The sequence below is a fragment of the Etheostoma spectabile genome, chromosome 4 (genome assembly GCF_008692095.1).
Source record: "Etheostoma spectabile isolate EspeVRDwgs_2016 chromosome 4, UIUC_Espe_1.0, whole genome shotgun sequence".
Taxonomy (NCBI): domain Eukaryota; kingdom Metazoa; phylum Chordata; class Actinopteri; order Perciformes; family Percidae; genus Etheostoma; species Etheostoma spectabile.
In genome coordinates, this window is record NC_045736.1 from 4,685,180 (window position 1) to 4,699,681 (window position 14,502).

Consider the following 14,502-nt stretch of genomic DNA (forward strand, 5'->3'; position numbering starts at 1 on the left):
TTTTTTTTACAAATAATGAACTTTGCTATTATATGTGTCTTAGGTCATCTATTAAAAATAATGTAGACTTTTGTATTACCGGAGTGGATTATTTTACATTAAGGAATGGAGTTTGGGGAGGCGGTTTGCTATAGGTCCTGGATGGCGTCCTATTGGCTCCTGCTACCATCCGCCTGGCCTCTCTCATCAACCCGGATGATAAACGACTCGGCTCCACGCCTCATTTCACATTAGACACGGCAAATCGTCAGTGGGACAGATTAACGGGACGTGGGACGCCGGCACCCTGGGTGTAAACACTGTATTAATCACACTGGGTCTTTCTGTTGGACCGCCTCATCCCCCCCGTCTCCTTTCTGTCCATTCACCTCCGTACACACACAACACACACTAACACAGACATTCACACACACACACACATATATAGTGCAATGGTGTGGCTGTCTTTTGCCCCCTCCTGTTATTTCACGCTATGTGAACCTGCCAATTGAAGGCCAGTGCTTTGGGGACAGGGCTGAGGGTGTGTGTGTGTGTGTGTGTGTGTGTGTGTGTGTCTCAACAGGGAAAGTAGGGCAGCATCAGGACCTGAGGCCATGGAGGGCGGCCTGAGGGATACACAGCACATATAGCAGGGACTCTGAGGAGGAACAAAGTGTGCGTTAAAATGTTAGTGGGCATGTGTGTGTGCGTGTGTGTGTGTGTGTGTATGTGTGTGTCTTTGTTCATGTTTATGTGTTTCTATGTTTCTATGTCCATTATTAGAAGAAAACAAAGCATCCCTCTGGGTACTGTCATACTGCAGACACACCTACCTGGAGCTTCCTAGCTTGCTCTCTCTGCCATCATCTTAATTAGCAGCAAAAAAAGAATAACTGGGATTGTTACAATTGAGCTTTTAGTTAGCATGGAGATTTAGGAAGACTTCTGGGCCACTGGAATTATTCACCTGTTTCTCATAACATACCTACTGTGCAATATTTAATATTAGTGATAATAGTGAAATATTGCACATTTTATTACTGTGCAATATCTGTATCCTGTACAACATCATTACTCTCATTGTCCAATATCTATTACTCAAAGAATATGATCACCACTATTGGGCAATTTATTTTTGTTTATATTCAAACAATGTGTAATAACCCACACTGCATATCACACTGCATATAAAATCATATTTAGTTCTTTAATTAATATACGTATATAATAGTACCACATTGAAATTGTTAGATAACCATTTTTTTTAGAAATATTCAAAGTTGTGAAATGTCGGTTATGAAATGTCTTCCATATTATGTTTTTACTGCATGTGTGCATATATTTGATGTTCAACTTGATATGAATTCATAGACACCAACTACTTGATTTTGCAACACTGCAATGTAGCCCCATGTGTCCGAAGATTAAATAAAGCATGTAATATATTGCATGCAGAGTTGGTTACAAAAATTATTCATTGGCAATACTATAAATACTTCCAACTGTATCCATTAATTTGAGTTTATTTCCAATGATTGAGAGACCTTGGCTGGCGTGAGGAAATTCATACACTTTCATGTAAGTTACCATTAGGTCATACATCCCGGAGCTTTCGAACGAGACTTTTGTGGTCTTAATTCCAACTTGGGTACGTACAGAGTCTCCCCCACTTTGTGTGATGAGAAAAAGTCTAAATCTGCTAAAGTGGGAGAGCTTTGATTCTCTCCTCTTACCAATCACTATCACTTTTATCGTTATCTCCGTACAATAAATATGATTTGTCACTCGCCCTGTATAGAAAGCACTATAATTAAAACAAGAACTGTTAAACTCTTTCCATATAGGTCCCCAGAGAAAAATGGAATCAGTCAAATGAAATGGGAGTCATGGCATGAAAATGTATGAGGAGCTCTAATGCAGACAACAGTCATTTCTACGAGGGCAGATGCTGCCCACTGTAAATTACACCTACACCACCCTGCAGCTGATGCTCTGAGGACAGCGAAGGGGGGTGACAAATCATGTCAATTTTGCTGGGAATGTTGACTGGGCAAAGAAAAAAAAACAGGAATAAATTGAACAAACAACCCTCCTGTTGTCCTCGGGTCGAGTCTGACTCTCTATTTCAGAAATGTGAGTTTCTTTCATTAAAATTGCCCAAATATAAAATGGAAAGTTCAACGCAGCGTTCTTCGCATTGAAATGTTTAAAACAAGTCAAAGAATGTTGACTAAAATGGCAAAAAGTGACAAAAGTGACAAAGACATTGAAATAAGTGACTAAAGGCATTGAAAGCCTACCCTGGAGGCCCAGAGTTCTCGCGAGAGCACAATTTCAACTCGCTCAGCGAGTTACTCTGGCATCGAGCTCATTAACTATGCCCTCGTAGCCGAGCTGCACCAATCACAGCGGCGTATCTGATATAGGCGGGGCCAGAGGCAAGCTGAACTGATGACGACAGTTTAATCTACCAGTTAGCTCCGCTGGTAGCTAAGCGTATGGGGCTCTGGATACGTCAACCCGTGTGTTGTTGTGATTGGTTGTAGTGTTATCCAATTGCGTGCAGTGGGATTTTCAAATGCACGCTTGGTGCCGCCCCTTGAGATAGACGACTTTCATTACTCACTGCTAGACCATTAATCTTTCAGATTTGAGTCTGGATTTCCAGGCTATTGAAAGCCTAGAAAACAGCAGAATAAAGCTCGGAAAAAAGCGTCCAACAAGGCATTGCCGATGTTTTAAAAAGCGACGAAAAAAAAAAAATAGTCAAAAATGTTGAAAAAAGCATTGAAAAATGTGTCGAAGAAATGTGAATAAAGTGTTGTCTTTCCAATGCCATTACTAATGAGAATGTTTGGTGTGGTCAGACACCACCCACTCCCTATTTTCCCATCCGATCATGTTTTGGGGTCTCCCCTTTATCCTTGTACTCTGCATTACAGTAGCTTCCCACGACAAAGCAACACATTCTCTCTCCCAGCGCGCCAAAACGCTAGGTCAGGTGCTTTTGGCGTTTATTACTGAAGCCAAAAGTCTCCTTAAGTGTCCAGCCCCTTTTGCATCTCTTTTTGACACTCTGGGTTGAGAAAAAGGCGGGTGGGGTTACAACACAACGACGATCTTTTCCTGAACCTGACTGTCCCTCTAACAGACGCCAAAGGCACTTGACCAAGCATGGCTTTCTGACACGAGTGAGGTTCTATGCTCAATAACAGTCCCTTCCTTCTCTTTCTCCTTCACACATACGCATACAAAATAATGTATTACCCCTCCTACACTGGAGTTATACTGTTGCGTAAGGTGCTAGGCTGAAATGCAAATTTTGTGTTTAAGTTGAGCTAAGAAACAAACAAAAAACTATCACCTTCATTAGTTTGTCTTTATTACTGGCGAACAAAATCCAACTCCTGGTGGATCGGTGTAGTCCGGGTGTTTACAGTTTCCACCATTCCTGATGCATCGGTAATCATGGTGTTGGGCTGTTGGTGTGTGTGTAAGTGTATATAATGTGTGGATGTGTGTTGACGGGGAACTGATGATTGTTCAGCTGTGAAATGCATGCAGTCCCCTTCAGACCCTCAAGGAGAAGCTGTAATTTATTCTCTGAAGCACCACTGCTGCTGAGAACACACACACACACACATATACACACACACGCATACACACACAGATCTGTCTAGCTGTAAATCCATCATGCTCAATGGAGGAGAGCTTTTCTTTTACCAGGGTCTACATTAATTAGCGGTACGGGGTTTCCCACCTCTAATCTCCAGGGCCCTTGGGGCTCTATCCCAGGGACCCCTTCTCCCTGCTGCCACCCACCCACAATGCATCTGTCCTAGGCTTACTGTAATGCAAGCAGTGCCTTGCAAAAAGCCCCTACGCTGCAACCAAGATGATCGCTGAATTTTTGTTGTTGTATTAAAGAAAAGTCTCTCACGCACACACGTACAAACACTCACACTGTGCTTTCAACATATTCTGTAATTAATAGAGACGCTGACCAAAAAATGAAAGACAAAGACGAAGAGAAACAACACTGAAGTGTGCGTATGTATCCTCCTACCACCCCTACAAAGCGCTGTTACGCAACTGACAGTTTGTCCTCTTATGTAACAGCAACAAAAGGGGAGCTCTAAGGTGGGAGGTGGTGGGCGGGCGGGGGTTTATCAGATCAAATATGGACTCGTGTAATGGAGTGTGTCCTTTCTCCTGCTAATTGGAGGAAACTGGTTTGAGAAAAGAAGAGAAAAATGAGCTGTAGGCTAAGGGGAGGGAGAGAGGAAGATGCTCATAAGAAGACGTTCATATCACTGGGAAACAAGCAAGGGGGCACTGCAGCCAAAAATGCAGCGCTCTTCATTAAATTAAAGGGGATTGTAATCAAATTCTAAGTGAGTGTAAGTAAACAGTGGCTTAGTCAAAATCAAATCCCAGCCACAGTCCATCGATAAGAAGTGAGGGCAATCTTGATGCTTTAATATTTCATGACTGAGCATTCACCTGATCCAACACAGGAGTCACTGCCTTTTCCACTTCACACGCGATTCTTATCTGACAGTGTTAAGGTCTAACTCAGATGATTTACCTTTACAGATGACTTTTTATCCCTCATAGGCCTCGGGTCAAATCTGACCCATTTTCAAAGTTTCTAAACCAGAAATATGGCTTACTTTTAACATAATGTCCTAAAGACAACATGAAGGGTTTCATACTCTAATTTCCATAGCTAATTTATTTAAAGGGTAGAAAGGGTATGAAGGGGTAGGAGTTTTACTTCTTCCTACTCATTTTTGCATGTGTAAATAGAGGTTTTGGAAGTATTGGAATTAATGGAGTTTTATTTTCTTGTTTTACTGTTTATATTACTATTTTTTCTGATGTTTTATTTAGATGTTCAAAATAAAGATATCAATCAATCAATCAATAATTGATGATCACTACCGTCATCAAGAAGCAGAGTATGAGAGCTTATCCTGACAGTACCTAGATAAGGACTACTAGCCAGTCAGAAGCAGAGTATGAGGGCGTGCCCTGACAGTACCTAGGTAAAGACTACTAGCCAGTCAGAAGCAGAGTATGAGGACGTGCCCTGACAGTCCCTACGTAAAGACTACTAGCCAGTCAGAACCAGAGTATGAGGGCGTGCCCTGACAGTACCTAGGTAAGGACTACTAGCCAGTCAGAAGCAGAGTATGAGGACGTGCCCTGACAGTACCTAACTAAGGACTACTAGCCAGTCAGAAGCAGAGTATGAGGGCATGCCCTGACAGTACCTAGGTAAGGACTACTAGCCAGTCAGAAGCAGAGTATGAGGGCCCTGACAGTACCTAGGTAAGGACTACTAGCCAGTTAGAAGCAGAGCATGAGGGCATGCCCTGAGGCAACGCTAGCAGCTAGGCGAGCATTATACCGTGTGTTACAAAGTGAAAGCTAGTTCACATGACAATCACGCAAGTTTATTTACCTGCTGCTGTCACTCATTGCTACAGAAGCACAGTACATTGCAAGGAATCAACAAGATACAGTATAAACATGCCAATGTTTCTGACTTTGAAGACAATGAAGACGAGGAATGTGTTATCCAGCAAACGAAGAACTAATAGAGATGGATGCTAAAAGAGCAGGAACAGAAAGAGTGTTTGTTGGTTTATTTTTACAATTTCTGAATGCACACTGAATCCCCAAGTTTCCTAGTCCTTCTTTTCTAATCCAATGCTTCAATACCCATGTACATGGCTACTGCTAGCTAGCTAGGTGTCCCGACTGTATTGCGCTTCTTTGTTTACTTTTCGGCGCAGTACTACTTACAGGAGCAAAGTAAAAGTCCGCCGCTGCTGAGAAAATAGTCCTTCAAAATGTAATGCGATCATTGAGATGCAAGGGTAGTTTTATTTCTAACATTGTTCTATTAACAGACATTAACATTGACGGTCTGGCATTATGATTTGTTTGTCTTTGGTGTACTGTGGAGAGGGTAAGACTGTTTTTAATGACAGGCTAGCAGATACTGTTGACTTGCGCTAGCCTAGCAGCAGCGAACTCTGCAACTGGAAGGACTGCATGAAAATGCTGAAAACTATCTCCACTGATAAAAAACCCACTGGCTAACTTGGAAACAAGGTCCTACGTCCAAAACGCTGAACCACCCCTTTAAGTAGATTTTCCTGATGATACTTACATACTTTTACTTAAGTAACATGTTCAATGCAGGGCTTTTACTTGTAACAGGGTGGTATTAGTACTTTTACTTAAGTCAAAGATATAAATACTTCTTTCACCACTGTTCAAGTTGAGAAATACACATTTCAAAATGATTCTATTAATGTTTGCAAGTAGACTCATGATACCATTACATCACAATCGCGATTGCAGTTTTACAAATTGCAAAAACGATATGACTTTTTATCAATATCGTGCAACCCTAGTTTTAGTTGCTCTGGCAGATTTATGTCTGCCCCCCTCCCATTCAGACAGATTTCAAGCTGGGGCAATAGCAACGCATCTCTGACACGGGGCGGCTTTTATACAATGACTGAGAACTTGCATGGCTTTCACTATTTCGTTCTTTTTAAGGATTAGTTTTTCGTTTTTGAACTTTGTGCCACATTTTATTTTAATTTTCTTAGAACAATAGTTTTCAAGGTCAAGATAAATATTTGTGCATTAACATTTAACAAACAGACATAACCATTTTTTCGAGGGCTGGTGAATGGCAGTTTGAAAAAAAGAAGATGAATAAGAGCAGCAGCGTTACCAATAACTACAAACTGTACTATGATATGAACACAGGGTCTAAATGTCTCCAGTTGTTACACCGAAAGACACATTTGACCTTATCAATCCTATTTCATTTGCCACATTTAATGTTTCCTTTGCTCTACATTCACTCTGTTCCATTTTGCTTTTGTTTTTCTTCCAGCCCTTATTCTTCTTCTTCTTAATTTTAATTTACAGTGTTCCTGTTTCACAAAGCTTTCACTTACATTCTCCCTGTTTGTGTTTTACACTCTTTTACCTTTGCCAAAATAACTCATCTAATTATGATGTTGGATCAACATAAATCTGCTAAATAATGTTTTGGACAAATGTGCAAAAATAAGATATTGTCGTAAACAAAGTGTGTTCTCCAAAAGGATGATCCAGCAGGATGATGGGCTGGTGTTTACCTACCACGACAGTCTGTAGACGGATTGAAAAACCAAAATAACTCACGCCTCATGTCTAAGATTTTCTAAAAACCCATATATCAGCAGTCTCTGATAGAGGACCTATGGAAGCCCAAACATTTTCTTCTTCTTGAGTTGAATGGAAGCCAACAAGTCATTTCACGACAAATCTTTAACAACTGCTCATACAATTGTTTTCTGGTCTGATGACCCAATCATCTAGTTGACATTGTGCATATGTGTGTGTGTGTTTAAGTGTGTATATTTGTGTGTGTGTGCATGAGTGGATGTCTGTGGGTCGGTTAAACTTGTCCATTAATATGAGACTCCTAGGGGTATTATTGGCTGAAGTTACACAACCACGTAGAGCCCAATTGTCGTGTTGGGCTCTCAAAGGTCCCATGACATGGTGCTTTTATAAAAACCTTAGCGGTCCCCTTATGCCATATCTGAAGTCTCTTTTATATAGGCTTTAGTGGTCCCCTAATACTGTATCTGAAGTCTCTTTCATATAGACCTTAGTGGTCCCCTAATACTGTATCTGAAGTCTCTTTTATATAGACCTTAGTGGTCCCCTAATACTGTATCTGAAGTCTCTTTTATATAGGCCTTAGTGGTCCCCTAATACTGTATCTGAAGTCTCTTTTATATAGACCTTAGTGGTCCCCTAATACTGTATCTGAAGTCTCTTTTATATAGACCTTAGTGGTCCCCTAATACTGTATCTGAAGTCTCTTTTATATAGGCCTTAGTGGTCCCCTAATACTGTATCTGAAGTCTCTTTCCCAAATTCAGTCTTGGTGCACAATTAGCCACTAGAACCAGTCCCACAATGAGATTTCCTTAGTATGGGCCATTTCTGAGTCTGTAGCTTTTGAGGAGGAGGCTGAGTGTGTGGCCTTGATGGACTGCCACTTTGCTCATTTGAAAGCCATGATGACTCTGACCTCAGTTGACCTCAAAATGAGCAAGATTCCAGATCGGCCCATCTGAGCTTTCATTTTCTCAAAGACAGAGCAGGGTACCCAGGGCTCGGTTTACAACTGTCTCCATTTCTAGTCATTGGGGGACCATAGACAGGCTGGGGGAACGCATATTAATTTTAATAAACCTCATAAAGGGAAATTTTCATGCCATGGGATCTTTATATGGGATGAAGACGTTGCAGGGTAGATTCACATGGCTTAACTTTATTCACTTCCACCTAAACATCCTCTACACCCCTCAAAATCAGGGGCGTAGCAAAGGCATTTTCTATGGGCCCCTCCCCATATCCACAGCTATTAATTCTAGCATCTTTTTGGGCCCTCCTCACATGAGGGCACTGGGTACTCAGTCCCCCTTTTTTTTCCCCCAGTCCGGCACATCAGCATTATAACACGCTCACAATGACAAAGTTAACTTGATGATGTTTAGCAGGTTTGATGTCTACGCCATCCCCATTTTTTAGCATGGTAGCTGCCTGCTATTTAGCACTAAACACAAAGGACAACTGAGGCATATGAGAATGTCATTTCAATTAGAAGAGACATGTTTGCAGATATGCAGAAAAAGGTTTATCGTGCAGCTCAATAAAAATGTATGAAGTCTTTGGCGATTAGAATCCATTGCTATGAGAATCTTTCATATGTGGAGGGTTGCACTCTTTTCCTGCAACGACAGCTGAATAATACGATTTGAAGCAGGGTTGGGACTCTGTGATTGGCCATTATGTAACAATTCTGATTTTAGCAGGAAGGTGAACGCCTCCAACAGCTGATGGGAGTTAGGTAGAGCATTGATTAAGAGTTAAGTCTTCCTGAAACAATTTATGCTGAGATGCATTTCAATCAGGAGAGACTAGTTGCAGATGTGTGACAGTTATAGACGCATGATAACATATACATTTAATAGGATAACAGCTGAATTGATTTAGGAGTGCATCAATTAATAGTTAGGACTTCCTGAAAGAATTTTTGCTGAGCTACATTAGTTTTGCAGGTATGTGATGATAAACCAAAAGGCAAGATAAAGATAAACCTGATGATGATGCTAACTGAAAAGACATATCACTAAAGTGATTACAGTTCCTCCTTTGAGGACCATGACTGACTCTGCCAAATGTCTTCCCACATTTGTTGAAATATTTTAGCCTGTGTTGAAGTGCTACACTAAAAATAATACTTGGGGTATGTATCTACAAAGGATTTGTTTCTGTTTCTGTTTCTGCCACGTCAGAGTCTTCTGTTTCACAGGCGTCTGACGAAACAGATACTCTTCTATTTTAATCAATACAGCTGTCCAACAGGCTCTGCTATGGCTCACCTTGCACTTGCCCTATGAAAAAAATCACTGCTGCCTGAACGCATCCTGCGCAGACACAGATGACGCTCTGAAGCATTTACATTTACATTTACAGTACATGATAATCCAGTTTTTGTCTTTATTCCGATAAATACAATTTTCCGATGAAAGTGAATATGACACTAATATTTCCGTTTTCATGCAGTCATGCAAAATAGGATTTTTTGTTTTGTTTTCCAGCGGTGGAGGACTTGTTGGACCGCGTGATTACAACGTCCCTCTTTCATTCTTTCAACCAGCTTTTGAAAAGGTCGGCGTAGCGATGTTTGCTCATATCCAAAAACCTGTTGTTATCAAGTCTTTGATCATGTTTAAAAGTCTTCTTTTCTTTAGGCAATGCATCTCTACGGCAGCCTTGCAAACTGTTGGCTGGTTGGTCTGTGTACAGTAGCCATGGCAACGCACAGAGCTGACTGTAAGCCATAAACAGGCAAGAGGCCGTAAACTGTCCCAAACTGCGTTAAAACCCTGATTAAGACACATATTCCAAATGCTATGTATACATATCCAAAGAATATCCCACATGTCTTAATCAGTAAATGCTATATTCGTAAAAACGCATCATTGTGAATACCCAGACGGAATATGTTGTTCACACGACCTGTAGCACAATTGGGAATATTGTCACATTTGGAATAATAGGGGGATAATAGTGTGCATGCAAACCTACTCAGTGACTGTAGGACAGCAGACTTCCACCTACCTCCTCCCTACCTCCCTTCCTCTTTTCCTTTCTCTCCTTGATTTGATCCTGACAGACCAGAGCCAATGTATTTTTTCAGGCATTTTCAAAACTAATGCCCGATTTTCTTGTGACGACAAATGCATTGAAGGTATTTGACACATCAGTAATGCATGCTATCTGAGTCACGTGGAGAGCTGATCACATTACTCCTTCTCTCCTTCTTCCACTCTAAGTCTGCTGGAAAAGGTCAACGGGATAATTAGGGACGTCTGAGGCTGCCCGCCCGGCTGGCTCATCCCTCCCCCGGTCTGTCCGGAACGTCAGCCCTATCTTCCGGTCAGCCCTGCTCTGTCCTTCAGCCCTTGCCCATCACTCAGGTTAGCTTAGAGTGGATCTGGCCTGACTGGACTCACAGGAGGGAGAGTTGGGAGGGGGTGGGGGGTGGAGGGTTGGAGATACCGTAAGCAGCCTCCGCATTAAGACATTTTCGTTTTAGCAGGGCGCTAACCTAATTAGCCCTGCTACCCCGCCGCACATATCTGCAATCTAATAAGTAATTAGCATCCAGCACTGCTGCTGCTTCTGCTCGGCATGTGGGGAGGGAGGGAGAGAGAGAGAGAGAGAGAGAGAGAGAGAGAGAGAGAGAGAGAGAAAGAAAGAGAGAGACGGAGGGAAAAAGAGCCCCTGGCTAGTTCTCTGTCCTTTTTTCCCTTTCACCACATCTCTCATTCCTCCCTCTTCCTCTCTCTCTCTCTTTCTCTCTCTCTCTCTCTCTCTGGCTCGTCATGTAGCTCGCTCTCTTGCCCCTCAATCTATACACCAAGCCCCCTCTCCCCCCTCTCCCTCTCTCTACATGTCTCTTACTCTCCTTTTCTCTCCCTTTTGCTCCCAGAAGGAGAACAAGGAAAGCGAAGGCGAGGAGGAGGAGGAGGCGGACGAGGCTCTGTTCATTTTTCTTTCATGTACCAGAGGGTTCTGGTTTAAAAGAAAAAAGGGGGACACGAGTTCCAAGAAAGCAGGAGCGGTAATGAGAATGTCAAAAATTGGTTTCAAAAATGCCTTTTTTGAAATTGAACTCGTTTAACTGAGGACTTGATGACCAACAATCCTATTTCCTTACGTGTTGGACTGCTCCTTTAAGGTTAGTAGAAGAGACTACTTTAAGTCATTTCAGTCCGTGAAAAATCTTCCCAAATAAGGCACAAACACAGGTGTGTGACGGGACTCAATAGGGGTTGAACAAACAAATTCAATTCACATTGATAGGGCTGAAAAGATGTGAAAGGATGCAATTTCTGCCTGGCAAAAGTCTACAGAATAGCTGTTTTGTTATGATTCATTTTTTTTCAGATCGACCACAATTACTGACTCAAATGGAGAGCCTGGAAAGGCATCTGGCCGATGAACCTCTCCACGTCCTGATAATAACACCAGTGGCGCCGGGTGTGCGCACACACAGACACACACGCACACTCTCTCTTCCGGCTTGTTTTCAATCCATGCAGAGGAAAGAGTAGGTCTATCATTATCACTACCTGCTCTCCGGCCATGGAACTCACAAACACAGCCACACTTAAACCCCACATGCACATGTACTTGTGCTTTCAGTGTACAAACAGGATAGGAAGCACAGCAAGGTCTCAGTGGGTTGATATCATGCAGTGTGGAGCAGGAGAATGAGAACAGTAAAGATGAGCCTTGTGCAGCCCTGCACATCTTGTGAGCGCAATTTTTCTACCACAAGATATAGAAATGGCCAGTCCCGTGGAGTTCAGCCTGCTCAGATGTTTACTAGTCTCACATTGCCGGACCTTCCTCCACAGCGCTGCAAAGGATGGTCTGGCTAGTCCACAAAGCATTCCTGGATGGGAAAACAAAAACTGCTCTCTAGTGCAACTCTGTCTTTTTCTCTTTTCCAAGAAACTTTTATTTATATCAACAACTTTCTATGAAATTATTAGGAGACTGACAACAAAAGTGTATGACACACATTAGAACACCAGTACTTATTGTTGTGACATGCATCACTGCGGGATGATGGGCTTCGAGATGTGCCATTGTCCTATTTCCAAGTATTAGACGCTCCAGACAAGCAGCAATTTGCTGTCTGGATTGACGTATCACAGGTACTGCACCACGACTGCTTCTTCTGTCTCTAAAGTGTGTCTGAATTGTGCTACAGGCTTGAAATGGCAGCCTCTGCATGTTGCCCTAAAGGGACCCAAAATCTAAGTATTTACTGCTGCATTCAGGCCAGCAGTCCTTTGGTTAAATGTGACAGGTGGGACATTTTGTCAGCTGAAAAGACACTGCAAAGGTAGGAATCTGCACGTAATGAATGCATCCATCCAGTGTTGAACAACTATGCTAAAAGAGTGTTCATGTTACAAGAAAATGGAAAAGGTCTCAGAGGGTTTCAAGACGGTGTCACAAAGTGGACAGGGATCAAAGCGAGGAGAGACAGTGGCAGACTGAGTGACTGAGGTGCACAGGGGAAAACAAGGAGGACGTTTGCTCCTTTCACACATGAAGGAAGGCTCTGGCTCTCGATATTCAGCCTCTGTGAGTCTCCATGTCTCTCAGAACTCCTGTAAATGGAGCTTTCTAATGGATCCCATGTTCTGTACTTAAGGGCATGCTGGTTATATAAGCAATGCCCGGGTCTGATTAAGGGCTTCCACTTCTTCTTCTTCTTCTTCTTCTTCTTCCACACAATATAGTTTTAGTGCTGGAATAATTGCGATTTTCTTTCCATCTCTAACCAAAACAGAAGCTGATTAAGGCATTTCTATAAACAATATCTCATGAGACCTTTCTAAAAACTCTGTTTTCTAAGAAGAATGCACAACACATGTCAGTCAGTCAGTCAGTCGTGCAATTATTTCATTTGTAAAGAAGAAACATGTTAATATATGATGTAGTTGCAGTCGGCATGAAGAAAAAACATAGATGTCAATCATTGGGGAAAAAGAAATGTATAAAAATATCAACTCTAGGGAAAAGAATCACGATGCATGCGCGAATCAATTTTTTATACCCCCACCCCTACATAGTTCCAAGAGCCTCACACACACAAAAGTTAGCCGAGAGACCAAACAACTTCTCTTCAACACAGTCAGACATCCACAGCACATTAAAGCAAACGTCCTTTAATTCAACCTCCTGTCCTCGCAGCAACGTCTCATAAATCAACCATCGCCCGCGTGGCCCACCTCGCATTTTTACAGCATTCTAAATCAATTCTTCTGCAGCTCTGTTTCCCTGCCGCTTTCTGTGATGTGAAATCTGTCGACAAAGTGCTTTACTCATATTCAACGTGACTAAAGAGACAGGGTGCTGTGATCAGAGATTCAGGCCTCCTGTCTGTCTGTCTGTCTTTCTGTCTGTCTGTCTTCTATGGCCCTGAGCCCCCTGTCCCCATGAATCCACTTCCCTGTCAGGTTCGGCGGCTCATCAGCCCCATTTTGGTTGTCCAACTTCAGGGAGATCTTACATTACTTACCCTTCGCTGCTACAAAAAGGCTTCAAAAGCGCACACCACAGCCGTTGTTCCTGCTGACTAGCTCTGCTATGATCAAATGTTTGGGTTATGGGTTGAATCGTGTGCAAGAGCGAAAAGAAGAAGAAGAAGAAGAAGAAAACGAGTTGTGCAAACTCGGCCGCCAGCGAAACTTGACATGACTGTTGAGGCTGATGTTTAGAGAACATGAAAAGCATTCCGCTGAAGTACCATAGTAGTTTAATATCAGAGAATGGATGAAAGCAGAATGGCGTTCAAGTCTTGAAGAATGAGCTATTTTCTGTGACAAACACACAGCAGACATGACATCACACTCTTAACAAGTCAAACATTTGGAAGCAGCGGCTGAATTGAAAGCCTCCATTCCTCCAAAAAAAAAAAAAAACGAGATCATGAAAAGAAGTTGTCTCGCATCAGATGATTATAAATGCAGTCGTATAGTTGCCCCGGAAAAAAAAAAAACACATCACACAGCATCAGAGCGTCACAGGACAGCCATACCAACCCAATTTATGCTCTGGAAAGCAATGTTGTCAAGCAGCACTATCTCTCACACTCAGCTGTGACAAGCCGTCATCTGTGATACACAAACTGCTACTTTTTGGGACGGGAAGGACATCGGGGCAATCCTCATCCAGACAGTCAGCTTATCTATCAGGGAGGGGTACCTGGGGGGGATCGGCTGGAAAAAGGATGGACAGCCGGCCTCATTTTTCAAAAAGCGACATATTCTCATCTCATATGATGAACATCTATATATATATAGATATAGTATATATATAGATGTATATATATATATATATATA

General features: G+C 42.2%; 1 protein-coding gene and 1 long non-coding RNA gene across 4 annotated transcripts in view; one reads left to right on the forward strand and one right to left on the reverse strand.

Annotated features, from left to right (window-relative positions):
- Nucleotides 1–6,437, forward strand: part of LOC116687533 (uncharacterized) — a 15,183-nt gene extending 8,746 nt beyond the window's left edge. The window contains exon 3 of the long non-coding RNA XR_004331583.1: nucleotides 6,426–6,437. This is a non-coding gene — a long non-coding RNA (uncharacterized LOC116687533). The remainder of the gene's footprint in view (nucleotides 1–6,425) is intronic.
- The window catches only part of LOC116687475 (receptor-type tyrosine-protein phosphatase gamma), a 571,464-nt gene that overhangs the window by 341,559 nt on the left and 215,403 nt on the right, over nucleotides 1–14,502 (reverse strand). The window lies entirely within an intron of this gene.